At 33.5% G+C, this 18,552-nt stretch overlaps 1 protein-coding gene across 3 annotated transcripts in view; it reads left to right on the forward strand.

Annotated features, from left to right (window-relative positions):
- LOC106884018 (uncharacterized) overlaps positions 1–18,552 on the forward strand; it is a 1,573,201-nt gene that overhangs the window by 206,015 nt on the left and 1,348,634 nt on the right. For all 3 annotated transcript variants that reach the window (XM_089350855.1, XM_089350881.1, XM_089350853.1), the window contains exon 2: positions 10,963–11,009. The gene's annotated coding sequence lies outside the window, so the exon portion shown is untranslated. The remainder of the gene's footprint in view (positions 1–10,962; positions 11,010–18,552) is intronic.

Here is an 18,552-nt window from a genome sequence, read left to right on the forward strand (position 1 = left end):
AAATTCTCCAAAACAAGAAAATAGTATTCAGCTAACACGTCGACATTTGTGCCAATAACAATAATCCAGGCTTCAGAATTTTCCTCTCTACCAATTCAGGGACGATGCAACCTGTAGCCAACAAATTAATAAGGAGACTCACTTTATTACAAAATACACACCCTTTTTGAACGCATCTACAACAAACGACATATCCACCACGGCCCTAGAATAACACAAACACACACAAATGTTAAAAATGATATATTCAAGAGATATCCAAGAATTCATTAAAAAACAGTCCCAATCACTGCTATATATAATCCACAACGAGCCACTTCTAGGTCTCTTCACCATTTAACATCCTACTACTATTTTACCACCCGCATTCCCTTATTATTCTCTCTTCTCTTTCTCCCTCTTCATCGTCGTCTTCCTCTTCGCCACCTCCTTCCTTACTTTACTAGTATTGCTCTTTATAATAACACCTACGCAAATATAAACGATACATTCAAAAGTGATGTCTCAATAATTCAATCACTACTATCATCCATTCCAAATCCCTTTCAGGACACGACCAATTAATATCCTTCTACTATCATAGCACTCCTGCATTCTTCTCCTCCTCCCCCTCCCCTCCTCCTCCTTCACCTCCTCCTCGTCCTACTACTCCCCCCCTCCCCCCTCCTCCCCCTCCCCCTCCTCCTCCTCCTCCTCCTCCTTCTTCTTCTTCTTCTTCTTCTTCTTCTTCTTCTTCTTCTTCTTCTTCTTCTTCTGTGCCAAAAATTCACAATAACCTCGAACCCACAAGAGTAAACAAGAGAAACAGAGACAGGCAGAAACAAGGAAACTGCCCCTTGAATTTGAATACTATGCGAATATTTTAAAAATAATATTTTCATTTAATTTTTCCCAAATTTAATTGTTTTCCATACTTGCAGTTGAAAAGGTCTCAATGACTGAAACCGGTACTGTTTTTCATAAAATTATTTTAGCATTTTCTACCTTCACTTTTTTTCGATACACACACACACACACATATATATAATAAATACATATACATAGTATTCCGCAGAGGAAAGAGCAATAACGTCCACTCTCTCTCTATCTCTCTTCATAATTTCACACACACAGGCCCACAGCCAAATGCAAATATACTTGTATATACGGTTTGTGTATCTTAGATGTGTATGTCCAAGGTAGTACATCTATAAATAAAAGCAAATTGTATTCAATACGTTCTGAAGATTATATAGCACTCTTAAAAGTTGAGAAAACATCAAATTGTTACTCCGGGTTTTTACGTTTCGTTTGTGCATTCTATCAAATTTTATCGATCCGCGTTATAATGGATAATTGTGTCCCGACTTACAGGAATTTTACTCGATTCCAAAATATGACACATAGACCATATGTGCTCGTTTATTTATACGTGTGTGTGTATCTGTGTAGGAGTGTAGGAGTGTAGGAGTATCTGTGGAAGTGTGTATATGTGTGTATGCGTGCATGTGTTTCTTCAGTTTTTAGGTGTAGTAGACTGTATATGATTGCTTCTTACGAAATAAAATTTGAATAACATTTGAAAACATGAAAGACTGGAATATTCTTTCCTTTCCAATATTTGCATTCGTTTCACATTTGTAAATATTTGTTACGTTAAGATAAACACGCACTGTTTGCAAGTTTATTTTAAATGGTTACTATACAAAGTTTCAACAATATGCACACGTATACAACATTCAATTAATCATGTGTAATTTTATTATTATCGATAAATATGTGTAATATCAATTTGAAAATGTTAAATATATTACTTAATCATATAACTACATTTATTGATGCAAATACTCCCACATACAAAATATACAATTATGTATATATGTATGTATGTATGTATGTATGTATGTATTTCTCTCTCTCTCGCTCTCGCTCTCTCTCGCTATCTCTCCCTCTCACTCAGAGAAACAAATGACGAAGGCAGGTGTATAAACAACAAACATGTGTATTAGTTTAACGCTCGGGAGGTGAGAAAGTCTATTACGTTTCCAGCCTACGCTCTTCAACAGAAAAGAACACGAAGAAATATACAAAGAGAGAATAAAAGAAGCTTTTGGAGCCAGAGGTCAATCATGGCGGCTGGCTGGAAAGAGGTAGTTAGACAGGAGAATTAGGAAGGAGAGAAGATAAAGTATTGGTGATCCCAAAACGAAGGTGCGCGTGCGTGTATGTATGTGAGAGTGTGTATGTGCGTGTAAATAGGGGCTGGTGACTTTGACGTGCGGATGTGTACGTGTGTAAGTATATTCGTTTGTAATGTATGAGTGTGTGGATAATGATGTAGGTGTTTGGAAGTGGTCAGTGCTAGCTTGTGTGAGGTTGTGTGATGTGATATGGTGGTGTGTGGTGTGGCGGTGTTGGGGTGTAGGGATGTGAGGGTAGGGTGTGGGCTTGGGGTGAGAATGTCCAGGTAAGGGTGGGGTATGTGGGACTCTAACAATATGTCCGCTTTATGTATTTTTTGGTTTTCTTTCTTTCTGTATGTGTACATTTGTTTGTGTGCGTATGTATGTGGGCGCGCGCACGTATGCTCGAGTGTATGTATATAGAAAATTGAGTAAGTGGATTTCTGTAACACTGTGTAAGTTTCATATATGTAAATGCAACGCTTTACTGAGTAAAAGATATTTTCAATTACTAGTGCGTTGATGTATAAATAATGAAATGTTCCTCGTAGTTATACGATATATTAAGTTTGACTAATTCGGACAAAGTTGCACCGTTATTTATCTTAATGTTAGGCTGAATGGCAACGGCTTATTCATCAGGAGATCTATCGAGAGCATGGAAACACAAAATTGAATTTTATGAATAAAACATTAATGTCATCCTATGGGTAAATAAAAGCCCCTCTGTTAATACTGAAAAATAAATAAGAATTCCATTGACAATGAAATCAAGTAACCAAATGAATGACCTTTTTGTATCACACAGAGGACACCATGTTATGTCTAGTATTCCAAATGTAGAATGGTTTTAAATATTTGCAATTCAAATGGAGAGAACTTTGGCGTTAACATTGTCAGAAACTTTACTTTAACAAAAGCGGAGGAAACTATATTCTTGCTTCCTATAGAAATTCAAGACTGAAATAATGATGGTATCTCCTTCTGAGACAACATATTAAAGTAGCTGCAATAATTTAAGTTTATTCAAGAAAATATCTGCAACTATTTCCATTCCATTTATTTCATTCTTTCTCAATCTCAATGCAATTTCTAAATAACTTTTAGACAATCTGTTCAATACAGATGGTTAATGTTAAATTCTCAGCATATTATTATTTTTTTTTTTTTAGTTTTATAGATAATTTAATAAAATCTGGGTACTTTTAATATTTATTACAAAAATTCGGTGATAACTTAGAAAAAAGTATTTGCTTTGGGAATTCTACAGAAGATAGTAAAGCATCAACGTGTTCTCGCATTTCATTCAAACGAAAATACACACACGCCCCCTTGCCTGATGGAAAACTTCGAATGGCAGTAATAGTGGACTAATTGTTAAAGAAAGAATTGATTTGTCTTGCTTAAATAATGACTAGTGGTGTTCTGATCCACAAAATTATATTTTCGGGTTTCTTTGTTTTTGGAGAAACTTCTTAACATTGCTACACGCAGCAATACAAAATATCGATGAGTTGCTCTGCAGGTGAAGAAATGAAACTGAAGTATATAGTCAACAATCCCCTGTCGAAAATACCTGGTAAAAGCAGAATTAAAATATTTGAACATGAAACTAATCGAGAAAGAAATCGAAACAAGGAACACGACAGATATGATATGTATATGCGAATACACATACATTCAACTATATGTCTCTATGAATCTGTATGCATATGCTCACCCCAATTATATTAATATCTGTGCGTATCCGTGGCCACAATCGTTGATGCCTGGTTAAGAAATTATTTTCCATTATTGAGACATAACTGATCGATGTTGTAGACAGAAAGGCTTCGTGCTTAACAAGCCCTTAAGAATTGAATTGGAATAATTCAAACGACTGAATCAAGTCTGTTCTTATGTCTTTTATTGAAAAAAAAACGGCCAGTAATTTTCCCGAAATGCCTGCGGCTGACTGTTTCCTTGTATATTTCATTTTGCGCAATAGACACTATACTTCGCCAGCTATAAAACCTGCAGCTATTCCTTTCGATGAATTTAACAGATTCCTCTTTGTTACAAGCCTTGAAGCAAAGTATATTGGTTGAAGATCAATTTTTCCCTTTCAGACTACAGTCTCGGGAGCTCTGCTAGGGATTACATATATAATAATGTTTAACCAAATCCATATACAATAGTCGTCGAATATGTAATAACTAACATCATTAATTTGTAGTTTATCTCACAATTACTAGAGGAAAATAGCTAAAAATTTAAGTAGCATAGTAATTAACTAATTTCTCTGTGACATTCTTGGAATATATTTTGTATATCAACCGGTTCCCAATTATTTGATTATCAAATATCAGGTGTACAAATTCCAGTTAAGATTTATCAAGCATAATTAATATTTTAATAATGCAAATATATTGAGTCAACACATGTACCTTGGTTTACGGACTTGTACTTAATTTTTTTTAATTGGGATAAACTCATATTTCTTAATTCATATATTCAGAAGGAAAAGAAAATGAAAGATGAGAGATTATATATTATCACCACAATTTAATCCTCTACATATGTACACAATTATTCTCACTTTGCGAAACAAAATTACAATTAACAAAAAAGAAAAAAAAAACAAGATATAATCTAACAAATTAAACTAATTAAGGAACGTACCAAATGAAGTCGTGTGTGTTCGTGTGGATACATTTATACGTGTGTGCGCGTGTGTGTGTATATATCTGTGTATGTATTTAATTATATATATGTTTATATGTTTATAAGCTTGTATACATATATATATATATGTATGTATATATCTGTATATACATACAAGATAGAAGTCAGGCAGTAGTGGCTAATGGAGCCACCTCTATGAAAACACAGATAATGAGCGGTGTTCCACAGGGCACTGTCTTGGGACCATTGCTTTTTATAGTCGCTCTCTCAGATATGCCTTCAAGTGCCTGGATAACCACTCTTGCAAGCTACGCAGACGATACAAAAGTCTCGCAGAAAATACAGAACTCCAGTGAGGTTGCACACCTGCAGCAGGAATTGGACTCAGTTTAAGGATGGGCTGAGGACAATAATATGCAGTTTAATGCTTAAAAATTCCAAGCCCTGCGCTAGCAACGTCCAAAACTGAATATGAAACTTACAGAGTACACTTGTCCACAGGGAATTTCAATCCCAGAGCCTAAACCAGTGAGAGACCTGGGAATCGACATGAGTGATGATACATCTTTCCAAGTGCACATTACCAGAATGGCAACAAAGTGCAGACGATTGGCTGGATGGATCCTGAGAACATTCAGAACCAGAGATAAGGAAACCATGATGATTCTCTGGAGGACATTCGTGCTCAGCCGCCTGGATTACTGCTCACAGCTGTGGTCACCCACCAGTCTGAAATTAACGGCAGACCTTGAAGCAATCCAGAGGAGATTCACAAAGAAGATTGTCTCTTTGCAACTGCTCAGCTACTGGGAAAAGCTGAAACAGCTAAGACTCTACTCCCTGGAGAGAAGGCGCGAGAGGTATGCAGTAATATACATCTGGAAGATCCTGGAAGGAATTGTGCCAAATGTTGGCATTGAAAGCTACACCAATGCCAGAACGGGATGACACTGCATAGTGCAAAAGATCCCAGCAATGCCATCGCGCTTCAGGACCAGTTACTGCAACAGCTTGGGATTCAGGGGCCCACAGCTTTTTAATATTCTCCCAAAGAGCCTGGGGAAACTGCACAAAGTAGATGTAGGAGTTTTTAAATCAAAGCTGGACCTCTTCCTATCGAGAGTCCCAGATGAACCTACCTCGCGGCAGGAGGTGCAAATGAGGGTTGCTAAATCAAACTCCATTCTTCACCCCAAGTGCCACATACTGTAAGAGGCTCCCTGCAATAACAGTGTAGCAACACGGTGGTGCATCAGCATGGCCGCAGCTCTAAGCTGAAACTTAATATATATATATATATATATATATATATATATATATATATATATATATATATATATATATATATATATATATATATATATATATATATATATATATATATATATATATATATATATATATATATATATATATATATATATATATATATATATATATATATATATATATATATATATATATATATATATATATATATATATATATATATATATATATATATACATACATATATATATATATATATATATATATATATATATATATATATATATATATATATATGCATATATTTATATGTGTGTCTGTCTGTCTGTCTGTCTGTCTGTTTGTGTGTGTGCATATATAATTTCATGCATCAAGAAGACGCCAAATTTGGAATATCATTAAGGAAAAGGACAGGTTTACCATGCAGACATAAGAGAACAGATGTGGATAAGTATTTCTGCCGTAATAGGAGTCATCAGCATGGCAGCTGTACACCGTTTTGCCCATTAGCAAACGGATATAGGCGCATACAAAAAGTTTGAAACATATTTATTGCGTAGGTAATTTGCATAATCGTAAGAAATATATCCTACGAGAAATAAATCAACGTGACCAATGGCTTGTATTTGAAACACGTCGAAAACATAGAATACATCATAATTTCTTGATTCATTAAAATTATATCCCGCTTGCATGTGATGTATTATAATTACCGAACGGCAATTAAGACCAATTTTATTGGAGAAGAGAGATAATCTCAAGAATAAGACATTCTTCAAAGTTCCATTATCCTTAAGGAAAAGATACTTGTTATTTGGGACAGAAAAAAAGACAAACGCGTACGCTAAACACGCATAAACGCACACATACAGAGAGACAATGGGAGAGAGAGTCTTAGTGATGCGTATATGTTTATGTGTGTATGTGTGTCTGTGTGTGTATACATTTTTGTATGAGTGTGTGAGCTTGCGTATGCGTGAATATTCATGGTGAGAATAGAAGACGCGATATAATTTTTTTGTGAGCAATCATTACAAATTATTATCTGAATGAGAAAGAGCAAAACTGTTCAATTTCAAATAGACATAAAAGAAATGTAACGAAGTCTGGTGGAAGTTTGAGTAAATGTGGCCGTATCGGTTGCACATTGTTCATTCAGTGGCTCTGGAGCTTTCAGAATATGAATTAGAATTCGATGTTTTTGTGGAGTATGCCCAACATACTTGCACTTAAAACGTCAGCGTGTTTAATCAAAATATACTACTTATTATGAGGACAATACTACCTATGTATCTTTCAGACACACGCATACTCTCTCTCTCTCTCTCTCTCTCGCTGTATTTTTATCGAAAAACAACCTTTTCTCTAGCCCCCCACTTCCCTCCTTCTACATATGTTATGGCTGACAGACAGACAATGATCAGTTGACTGTCATGATATATGATTATATTTATTACGGCTGAAGTACATTGAAAAGCACAAGATACACACACACACACACACATATATATAGATAGATAGATACATACATACACACATACATAGACAAATATAGATAGATAGATAGATAGATAGATAGATAGATAGATATCTTTTTATTATAGCCACACAGGGCTAAATACAGAAAATGGACAAATTACAAAGTAGTGCTTTTCTTGGGGGGGGGGTAATTTCGATCAAAAGGGATCGCGGAAAAAAAGGGGGGGGAGATAATAGTTATATAGATAGATAGATAGACAGATAGATTGATACACACGTACAAAGTCATATACTATTTCGCAGAACAAAGACCAGATGCAAACTTACCGCATCAGTATTTCTATAATTTCTTTTTATCTTTTCTCGACCAAAATGAGAATTGTTACGGAAGATCAAGCGTGACACACAGAAAATTGACATGAAACCTAGTGTACGCAAATTATATGGTGTGAATTACAAATCATTTTTAATAATTCTATTAAAATTAATGTTGGAAAGTCACGTATGAATTAAAGGTAGAGAAACTCACTGGCACTAAAGAGATATCTGGGAAAGCACACACACGCGCACTCGTGTATGCATGTGTGAGTATATATACATATATATATATATATATATATATATATATATATATATATATATATATATATATATATATATATATATATATATATATATATATATATATATATATATATATATATACATATATATATATATATATATATATATATATATATATATATATATATATATATATTATATAGCAATATAGCCCGGCGCTGCCCGGGATTAAGCTACGATTATTAAGTGATCAAGTGCTTTATTTCAAACCAAAATAAGTAACATCGACATCAGATTTGACCGAAATCCGTTGAAGTTGGTTTGGCTGAAAATAGTTTGACGGCAATTTGATTGAGAAATCCCATAAGGAATCAGTTTATTGGTTATTTCCACTCATTGACTGTTTTTTTTTTTAAATGTTGCATTAGAGATCTGCATAGGAGAAGGTTGATCTGAAGGTTTGCATTCGGGATGTGGATTGGATTAACTTAGTAAAATTTACCAACAGCCTTAACCAAAAAAATAAGGGGTCTGTCCCTTCTAGGTTAACTCTAACCCTAACCATAAACCCTAACCCTAACCATGACCCTATACATATATACATACATATACATCGTCGTTATCGTCGTCGCACTCCGTCGGTTACGATGACGTGGGTTCCAGCTGATCCGATCAACAGAACAGCCTGCTCGTGAAATTTACCTGCAAGTGGATGAGCACTCTAGACACGTGTACCCTTAACGTTGTTCTCCGGAAGATTCACGACATCACTGCCAACATGAATCTGTACTCACCCAATTCCTCCACATAGCCCACTAATCAATCTCAGCTAATTTTAAAATGTGTATAATTTTATTCTAGTATATATTTTATAAATTTCAAAACAAACCAGAAGACTGTAAATTACGGAGGAGAGTGAGAATATAGGCCTGTTTATAATAACTATAATTATATATTGTATATACTAATAATAAGCGTTCCATTTATAGTATATAGTATATATATATATATATATATATATATATATATATATATATATATATATATATATATATATATATATATATATATATATATATATATATATATATATATATATATATATATATATATATATATATATATATAAATATGTGTGTGTGTGCATGAGTGTGTTGTGTATGTATATATGCACGCATGTATGTAAGCAATTATATAGATGTACACACAAATATATAATACTCTGTCGGACTACCTATCTCTCTCTGTCTCTTTGAATTTCCACTGTGACTGGGGTCCTGTTTACACATTCTGATGATAGATTTGGGAAAATATTTATATGTTCTAATCAGATTTACATTAGATTTGTTATTTCGCCAGGCTTCTAAAAATATATTTTCAATGAATTGCACAAGAAATACATTGGAGTGAGCATCCTTGCACGTATTAAAGGATCGCTTTTCCTTCCAATTCCTAGTTTCTTTCAATCTTTTCTTTCAAATACACAGTATTACTTGTAATGAACTGACAGATCAGATATTTAAAAGAACCCGAAGAAAAGTATTTCTATAATGAAATATACTTAGATAAACTTTTGAAGAATTATTTTCCATGAGATTTATAAGAATTGTTATGCCTGTTAAATAGCATTATTTCTTTCAACTGAAATATTTTATTCACAAACGATAGTGATCGGAATGAAATATGGCAGTAAACATTATCATATAAAGTCCAGCATATTTTTCTGGCTTCATATGATAATATTTTAGTGATATGAGCGTCATAAGGATTCGTATATTCAGAGATTGGAAGCGAAATATTAATTTCAGTTTTGGAGATATCCATGCCGGGTAAGGAATTTAAAATATATATGATCAAGTAATATGTTCGTTGTGTGGTTCTTTATTTTAGAACTCAGTTTAATTTTTGTATCTTTAAACTTGCTTCTATGTTTCAAATCGTTAACAATAGTTATATCGTGTGTATTATCTCAAAACTTAGGAGAATATTTCTATTCAGAATCTCACAAAACGCCAAGTTTTTGCAAGGATAGCATTGAAATGCGTATAGACTTACCTGCATTATACACTCTTTACCAGATAAAATAAATCTGTTTCGAATGGTTTTATTTCATTAACAGATGAGGAAATTATTCTCTGAATTGAAATTAAAATTGGAAATCTGTCTTTGTTGGTGGTGTCAAGACAAAATAAAAAATATCATCTCATTCTTAGCAAAAGTCCTACTAATTCAAGATTTTAAGCAATACATTATGTCTTGATGAAAAAGAGTGTTAGCAAACGTATTAGTGGATACTGTTTCATGTATAAATGTTATGTAAAGTTATGCACATGACTGCAGGGGAGAATAATTGGGTTCCTTTGCCACGTTGCCAAATATGTATTAGGCACCATGTAATTTTATAGCGTTCTGTGCTATTGAGCATTCATACGATCACTTTATAAAATGTATCTGTCTGTCCATTCTTCTTTGTGTGTGTGTGTCTCTCTCTCTCTCTCTCTCTCTCTCTCTCTCTCTCTCTCTCTCTCTATCTATCTATCTATCTATCTATTAATCTACCTACCTACCTACCTACCTACCTACCTACTTACCTACCTATCTACCTACCTATCTGCCTACCTACATTTATATTTGCTTGACAGTCTGTCCATCGGTAATTACATACGCAAGTGTGTGTGTGTGTGTGTGTGTGTGTGTGTGTGTTTGTGTGTGTGTGCTATTGTGCAAATACATAATTAAATGGATAACTGCGTCGAGCTGTATTGCCTTGTATCTACGTAACATAAATCTGTTTTAATGACATTATTTTTTAAATTGTTTTCAGGTTTGAGGATCATTACCATAAATAATCGCCTTCCTATTTATGCATTGGTAAGTAAATTACTCAGAGATTTTATTTTTGTTTTCAATTTCTATATTTGCGATTGATTTTAATTTCAAATTCACAGATATATTGAAAGGATAAATCTATGTTTGCCAGGGAACACAGTGTTGTAGTATTAATCATCAGAAAATGCTTAACTTATTAATATTGACTGTTACCTGGCACATAATTTTTAAAGCTTATTTTATTGTGTGTGCATTAGTCGATATACGTGGCGACAAAATCCCGTGTCAGACCTAACATTTAATGAGTAACATTCCTTTACAAATTTAATACGTCTAGTATTAAATTGTATAGAATATCCAAGGGGAATTTACGTAACATCGTTGGTCTTGACGAAAATTTCCGTTGTTAAACCAACCACTTTCACCTACTACAAAGATACATTAGTTTGTATTGAAGATTGTCTGTCAGTTGCTGTATCAAATCAATTAGGAAATATCGCAAATTTTTGACCAATACATAGTATATATCAAAGTCCAAAAAACAAAGAAAAAATTCATATTTTCAGTGGATCATAATTATGATGGAACATAATTATGAAGTTAAAGACAGTTATCTCCCAACAGAAGGAAGGGCTAACGAAGGCTAATGAGAATATAGTGATGGAACGTCTCTCTTATCACTAACGTAGCAGTAAATGACAGCTTAGTGAGCAACTGATACGTTTGTATAGACACACAGACACATATATTCATGTGTATATATACGCATATACATTTATATGAGCGCATGTTATACATACATGTACACACGTAAATACACAGTGGTAGATATGAGTATAAATACGTATATCATAATGAGAAAATTGTAAGCAAGTAATGAAATATATGCTTAGATATTTCTGCAAAATACTGTGGAGATATGTCTATCGAAATATCTTTTTGCAAACTGTCATTGCATTCGTTCATGTTTTTGTATAAGCTTTGCTGCTTTTCTCCCCCCCCCCCATCATGTCACTCATACCGAATTAAAGAAAAATATCTACTGTGCATTTTAGTATGTATCGTGACTGCATACTTAAATTGATGTCCTTTTGACTGGCTGGTTATACGTCTAACTCCGTCGGAAATAAAACTCAGGAGTTAAAGGAATCTAAGAAGAATGATATAAAGTTTTATTACATCTTGTAATGTGAAAGAAACAGAGAATTGCAAATGAATGTATGATAAATATTGTATAAACTGCATGAACTGCATCTAGCTATCTTTGTGTAGCAGGTGCTAATTTATCGAAGGCAGAAAGTGTTTTATAATATTAACATGTTTGTGTGATATATTATAAAGCAGGCTTATGAGTTTGCATTTCCCACTCAACGGTATAGACATGCTTTGAATACAGCGTTCTGTCCTTTCACGTAACACAGCATCATGCCAAATATGACGGCAGTATTCCGCTATGTCATCACTTGATGGCTGATTCAGCAAATGTTCATCATAGTTATACTTTTTTATCTTGAAGTAAATAGGTTGTCTTTGGTCATGTTTCTTATGAAACGGGTGATTAGGAGAAAACATTATTTGGGGATGTGATGCGCAGTATTTATGAAAACTGTGGTGGCTTTTATTGTTGTTTAAAATAAGTCAGGGAGGAGAATATTTATCTCATACTGAAGAAGACAAGATATTTTACGCTTCATAAGATGTTGCTGATAAGAAAAACGGCTTGTACTGTCATGAATATACGCGTGAGTTATTTTTATGTCGAGCAAATTGGCTTGGCCACATGAGAAAAAAAAAAATTTGAACGTTACTTCCTGTGAATAAAGGTATGGCATTTACAAATGAAGAAATACCCACTTCCAATTCGGAATGGACGTGGCATACATTACACGATGGGCATTAAAAATAATTGTGAAATTCTCAGGGTGATCTATTTCATTCAACTTACCTAGCCTCTCCGGTGGTATGCTGATATTTGTAGAAAGTTTGGTTTAACATATTTATATTTACAACAGATATTGAATGAGACATTAAATGTCAAAAGGGCTTCAATTTCCAATTGCAATTAGGTATCATATTTGTTTTACACTCTCTTCCAGGGAAGTTTTGTGTAACCTGTATGTCTTTCAATATATTCTCTTTTAAATCGAGATATATTAACAGGAATGTATGATAGATAATTCTATTCCTATATTAGATACATTTTGAATGTATCAGTCGACATTCTCAAAACATTTTGAGGGTACCTAGTCTTGAAATTGATAAAATGTATACTTCACTTACTTTCCCACGTATATAAAGTTAAAACTATATACTTTTGGGAAATGTTGTACACAATATTATGTTCAATATCAATGAATATTATATACGATAGTCATTATAATTTTTAAGTATCTGAAAATCGTTCAACAAATTGTACAAATCAATATACATAACAAAATCAATGGGGTATGTGTCAATATATAATTGAAATTTTCTTTACATGATGGTTTATAAAAATGTTATCAAAGTACACTAAAGAGCATAGCATATCAGATAGATTATATCTAAACTATAAAATTGTTTTTTTCTTTTCATTAAGCACAACAGCCAAAGAGGCAATATTTACCAGTAATATATTAGAGTAGATTTCAGCCACGATATCTGTCTGATTTTCCAATTCCCTTTAGTTACATAGGAAATAATTTTTGCTTGCATACGTTACAATGTCAATAGTTAATTTGGGAAAGATCAATAGGTGAATAAAATTCATTTGATTCTGTTGTTGATGAAAGTCGTTAAATTATATCGTTTTATCTCCAAACATTAGAATAATGGAAAAATTAGATACATCAAAACAATTATAGCCTTAGAATCTTCACTATTTTGAGAACATTAAAATTTATATTGCACATATGTATTAGATAGAACTTAGATATCAATAGAATGTGCTCATATATCATGCAACTGTCGACAAAGTCATCTACGTGATACTCATCTACCATCATAAAGCAAATTTCAGTGTTGACCAATAAACGCATTCGTACAGGAATTATACAGATTATAAACTTATTTACGTGTTAAACTGTTAATTGTATATTTCGGGTTTTCTGCATGGCAAGTATTAGTCATATATTGTATTTGCATATGCATATGTGTCAGTGATTGATTGTGTTTATACACTGGTTGTTTAGGCTACATTTAACAGCGTCCATAAAAGGAAAACGAAACACAGTATCCAATCCGACAATAAAAGTATGTTAAATGATAAAAACACCTCAACTGGTTTATGGCTGGGAAATAACAATTTACTTGTAATACTCACAGCTTTAACCAGGGCCTCAAAACGAGTCCAGAACCTAGCGCATGCTTTCCTCCTTATGTGTCAGGGAAGGTTTTTAAACATTTCCTTGAATTTAGACTCGCAACTGGCCTTCGTATTGCAGACAGGACAGTTTTTGTCTTCGCAGCCGCGCTCCACTCATAGTACTCTGTGGGTTTACATTGGTGGGGACTAGGAGGCTAATGAAGCCCTAGGAAGTCTCCGACAATAACTTATCACTCTTTCTGGAGATAGAGCAAGTCGCTGATGCTAAACGTATGGAATTCCAGAAGCAACTCTGAACAGCCTAGCTTTGACCATAGTCTCCAGCAGCTTCTCAAAGCTGCCTGAATAGTGTTTAAAACCCTGTTCGTAGATGCAGGGTGGAATGAAGTCACACACACTAGAGAAACACATAAAGACCATCACATTTTCGGGAAGTTAGTTTTCATGATGACCATATCACGTAATGCAACATTTACTGTGTTCAATGAGCATTGAGTAGGAATATTGATGTCGGAAATTTGATGCCTGGTGTAAATACTCATGATTCTGATGATATTTGTCCACTATTCAGATGATTTCCGACCCTTCTTCCTCGCTAACCTTTTCTCATAAACGACATCAGCTTTTATACTCTCCAATACCATTCACTTTTTACCCATATATTTCGGTATGCCTGGAAAAAACAAGACATAAAAACATCAAATTTCGCCCAAATATCTTGTATGCATATTTTACACAATCATATATATGCATATTTATTTACTTCTATTATATACACGCACGCACATATATTTAAATATATATGTATGTCTGTGTTCGTGTGTGTGTATTTTTGTGTGTGAGTGAGTGTGCGTGTGTGTGTCTTTGTGTGCGTAATTGATAAATCAATAGTTAATTAGCAGGGGTGCATATACCAACAACAAAATAACGATTAGCATTTTCGTGTTCAAATATGCCGGAGTATATGAAAAATAATTATGCAAGTCATCATTACAGGTCTCGCAGTTCACAGTGCAAATAACGTTTTATCTCTTTCTCCCCTCCCCTCCCTTTCTCACCCTCTCACCTCTCTTTCTCCCCTCCCCCTCCTTCTCTCCCCATCTCTCTCTCTCTCTCACTCTCTCTCTCTCTTTCTCTCTCTGTTTCACATACACACTCACACAAACACGATCCCTCGTATTTCAGGTTCGTTACTGATTTCAATTATAGGAATCTATATGCCACCTAACTGGCAGAACTAAAAGATGGTCGGAAAAAATTCTTAGTATTAGTTCAACCTGCTCTTTCGCATCGGAGTTTAAATTCCACCGAGGTCGATAGTTGATAAGACACATACATAATATTTATATATACCTATGTAAGTATATACACATGATTATGTATTACTTCTCGTTGTTCTCGCTGGATTAAATATCAGAACTTAATCATAGTCCCACAGAAGCATTGTGCTTTTCCAGCAGATCGATTGTCGTTTCATTCGATATTTGTTGTGAGACAAAACAATACAAAGTAAATTGTGTACTGTGCATTGTAAAATAGAGCATTGTTTAATTAATTTCTTCACGTTATCTGCATACTGCACACGAAGATTACAATGCATTTCATATTACCCATGTTTCTCGTACTCCATTTGGTGCAGAAAAGTGGGGATCTGAATGTTTAGCTCATTTTAGTTATTTGACTCGAGTAATAGACGTTCATAACGTGTGTGAAAAGAAATATGACTACGTTATAAACAGTGCTAGTATATTTCTTTAAAAATTCTGATGTGGTGCATTTGTAAATATAAACATTTTTCACTTTGATTTCTGAACGTTAATATTCTGAAATTTTGCAGTGCAAAAACATTAAAATATCAATTATTTGTAAATATGTTTGCTATATTTGTATTTTTAAGACAAATATATCTGTTTAGCAGTCTCCATTAATCTAATAAATTATATTCGGTGCAGGCTTGCGAATGCGAGTGTATGAGACAAGAAAATTCCCCGCGAGACATTGCATAGCATAAAATATCAAAAATCATAAGTTAAAGAAGCACTTTATGCCGTAACCTAATTCCATGCGTGGCAAGAGATAACAGGGAAATTAAAAACAGCACAAGAGAAAAAAATCAACAAAAATAAATAGTTATATTTATTGAGTTCAATTTGGCTGATCTATTCTCGACAAAGCAAATTACCTTTATATTGACTTTAATTTTCTTCTTTAAATAACATAACAAAGGCAGTCTGCAAACCGAAAGAAATTTATTGATTTTTATCAATTTAGTTTGCAATATGTATTGATGCATATGAATGTTTGCTTTCTAAGAAACAAATTTAAAGAGTCGTATTATTATCGTTACGAAAACATTAAAAAAAAACACAAATAATTTCAAAGCATTTCTACTTCTTTAAAGAAGCACGAATCACGCAACAGTAAGAGGCTTTTCAATCGAGTTAAAAAGTTTCTTTGTATGAAACCTATTTCAGTGACACAAACACGATGCTAAATATGTAAATACAAACTATGACAAACGTACATACTTAAAGATTCATGCACACACATTATAAATATTGAAAGGAAATCTATTTTCATACGCACACTGAGAAATGCAAACACGCAAAAGGCATTTTCCTACGTAAATGTACATATACACAAGTACATATACACATCACACATATATACATACACAACAAAACACACATCATCAGGGTGCTTTCTTGTTTGTTTGCGTGTTTGTCTCTCCTTGCTAACCAACATTTTATGTACATATTCAGAATATAGTTGACATTTTATTAGGAATGGCATTGTCAGATAGCTGTGCAAAATGTATATTCCCATTTGTGAGTTCTACTATTTATTGGACCTGGAAAAATACTGAAACAGCCCAAATGTATGTTTATTTCAGATTTCGTTTTTGTGGACTTCTCAGTTAAGGTAATTCGTAAATATATATGATTCTTCAATTCAAAAGTGTGAAATGCGTATTTATGTAAGACAGCAATTTTAGTGTCACGAACTCAGTTTGGTTACATGATGATCAATAAATATCAGCCACATTTCTCTCAAATCATGCCCAAGAACAAAAAAAAAAAATACAAATATGCGAAATAATACGTTGAATGAATGTTGTGGAATCTTTCACTGTAGGTCGACATTAAAAGCTGGTAAAAGAAACTAAAGAAAGCCAACCACAAAAGTAGATCATGTTAACAGCAGAGGGGCAACATTTCAAAATTGTTTTTTAGAGTATGATTCAATTTTTCGTCAGAGTTACTAGGCAATGAAAAGTGAGAGAAAATATATATCATGATAAAGTATTGACGAGTGTGTTTATAATTGCACAAGATGCTTAAAATATCTATCAACATATTAAAATATATGTCAATATATATTTAAAGAGCTAACACACTTCACTATAGTTAAGTTTTTTATAAACCGTAGAAATATATCCTGAAATGTCTTAACTGACACTGATTATGATATACACATGCTGTGACTTATTGTGTGAAAATGAAAATACACACTTTGTTCGATTCCAATTTGTCAGTAGAAGGCAGGAGACTCGTCATGCCATCGCTGATGGTATTGGAAGAACAACTTTGTGAATGGAAGCTGATTATTCCTATAATAAAGGATGAACATTTGAAGTGGAATAAATTCAACTTAGTGAAGCTACAATTCCTGGAGTTTAGAAGAAACTAATTTGTAGCAGTGACAGTGTAAAAATGACTTGGATTCTCCATTCAACGACATAGTTAGTTGTTTCGGCATAAACAATTTCTCAGAATATCATAACACGCTTCTAGATTCTCTGCTGGCTACAGAAATGCTCTATTACACTCTATCTCTCCCTCTCTCTCACTAAGATATTCCATCATTTGAGAAATACTTTTCTTCTCTTTCTTTACGTCCAGGTGTATTTAATTGAAAGCAGAAACAATAACACTTCTTTCTGTAGTCTAGATTTCCCGCCCATATCTATTGTATGTCAGATTAATTGTGTTTCATGGTATCCCCTTATAATTCCTTAATACAGCTTGCATTTGTTGTACCTGAGATTAATTGTGCTCCCCGAAATCCCCATTTAATTCCTGAATACAGCATCGCTGAATGCAAATGTTTCACATATTTCAGATTTCAGGCTTCTTAAAATGTGTAGTTTTGTGTGATTCGATTTTTGAAAACCAACTATTGATTTGGAGAAAAGTGGATGTGATTCTTAAAGTATAAAGCAGTGTTTGATATGAAGCTGCCAGGTAAAATATTTATGCTTTTCGCAATTCTGCTGAATAT

The sequence above is a fragment of the Octopus bimaculoides genome, chromosome 1, assembly GCF_046866305.1.
Source record: "Octopus bimaculoides isolate indiv1 chromosome 1, ASM4686630v1, whole genome shotgun sequence".
Classification (NCBI taxonomy): domain Eukaryota; kingdom Metazoa; phylum Mollusca; class Cephalopoda; order Octopoda; family Octopodidae; genus Octopus; species Octopus bimaculoides.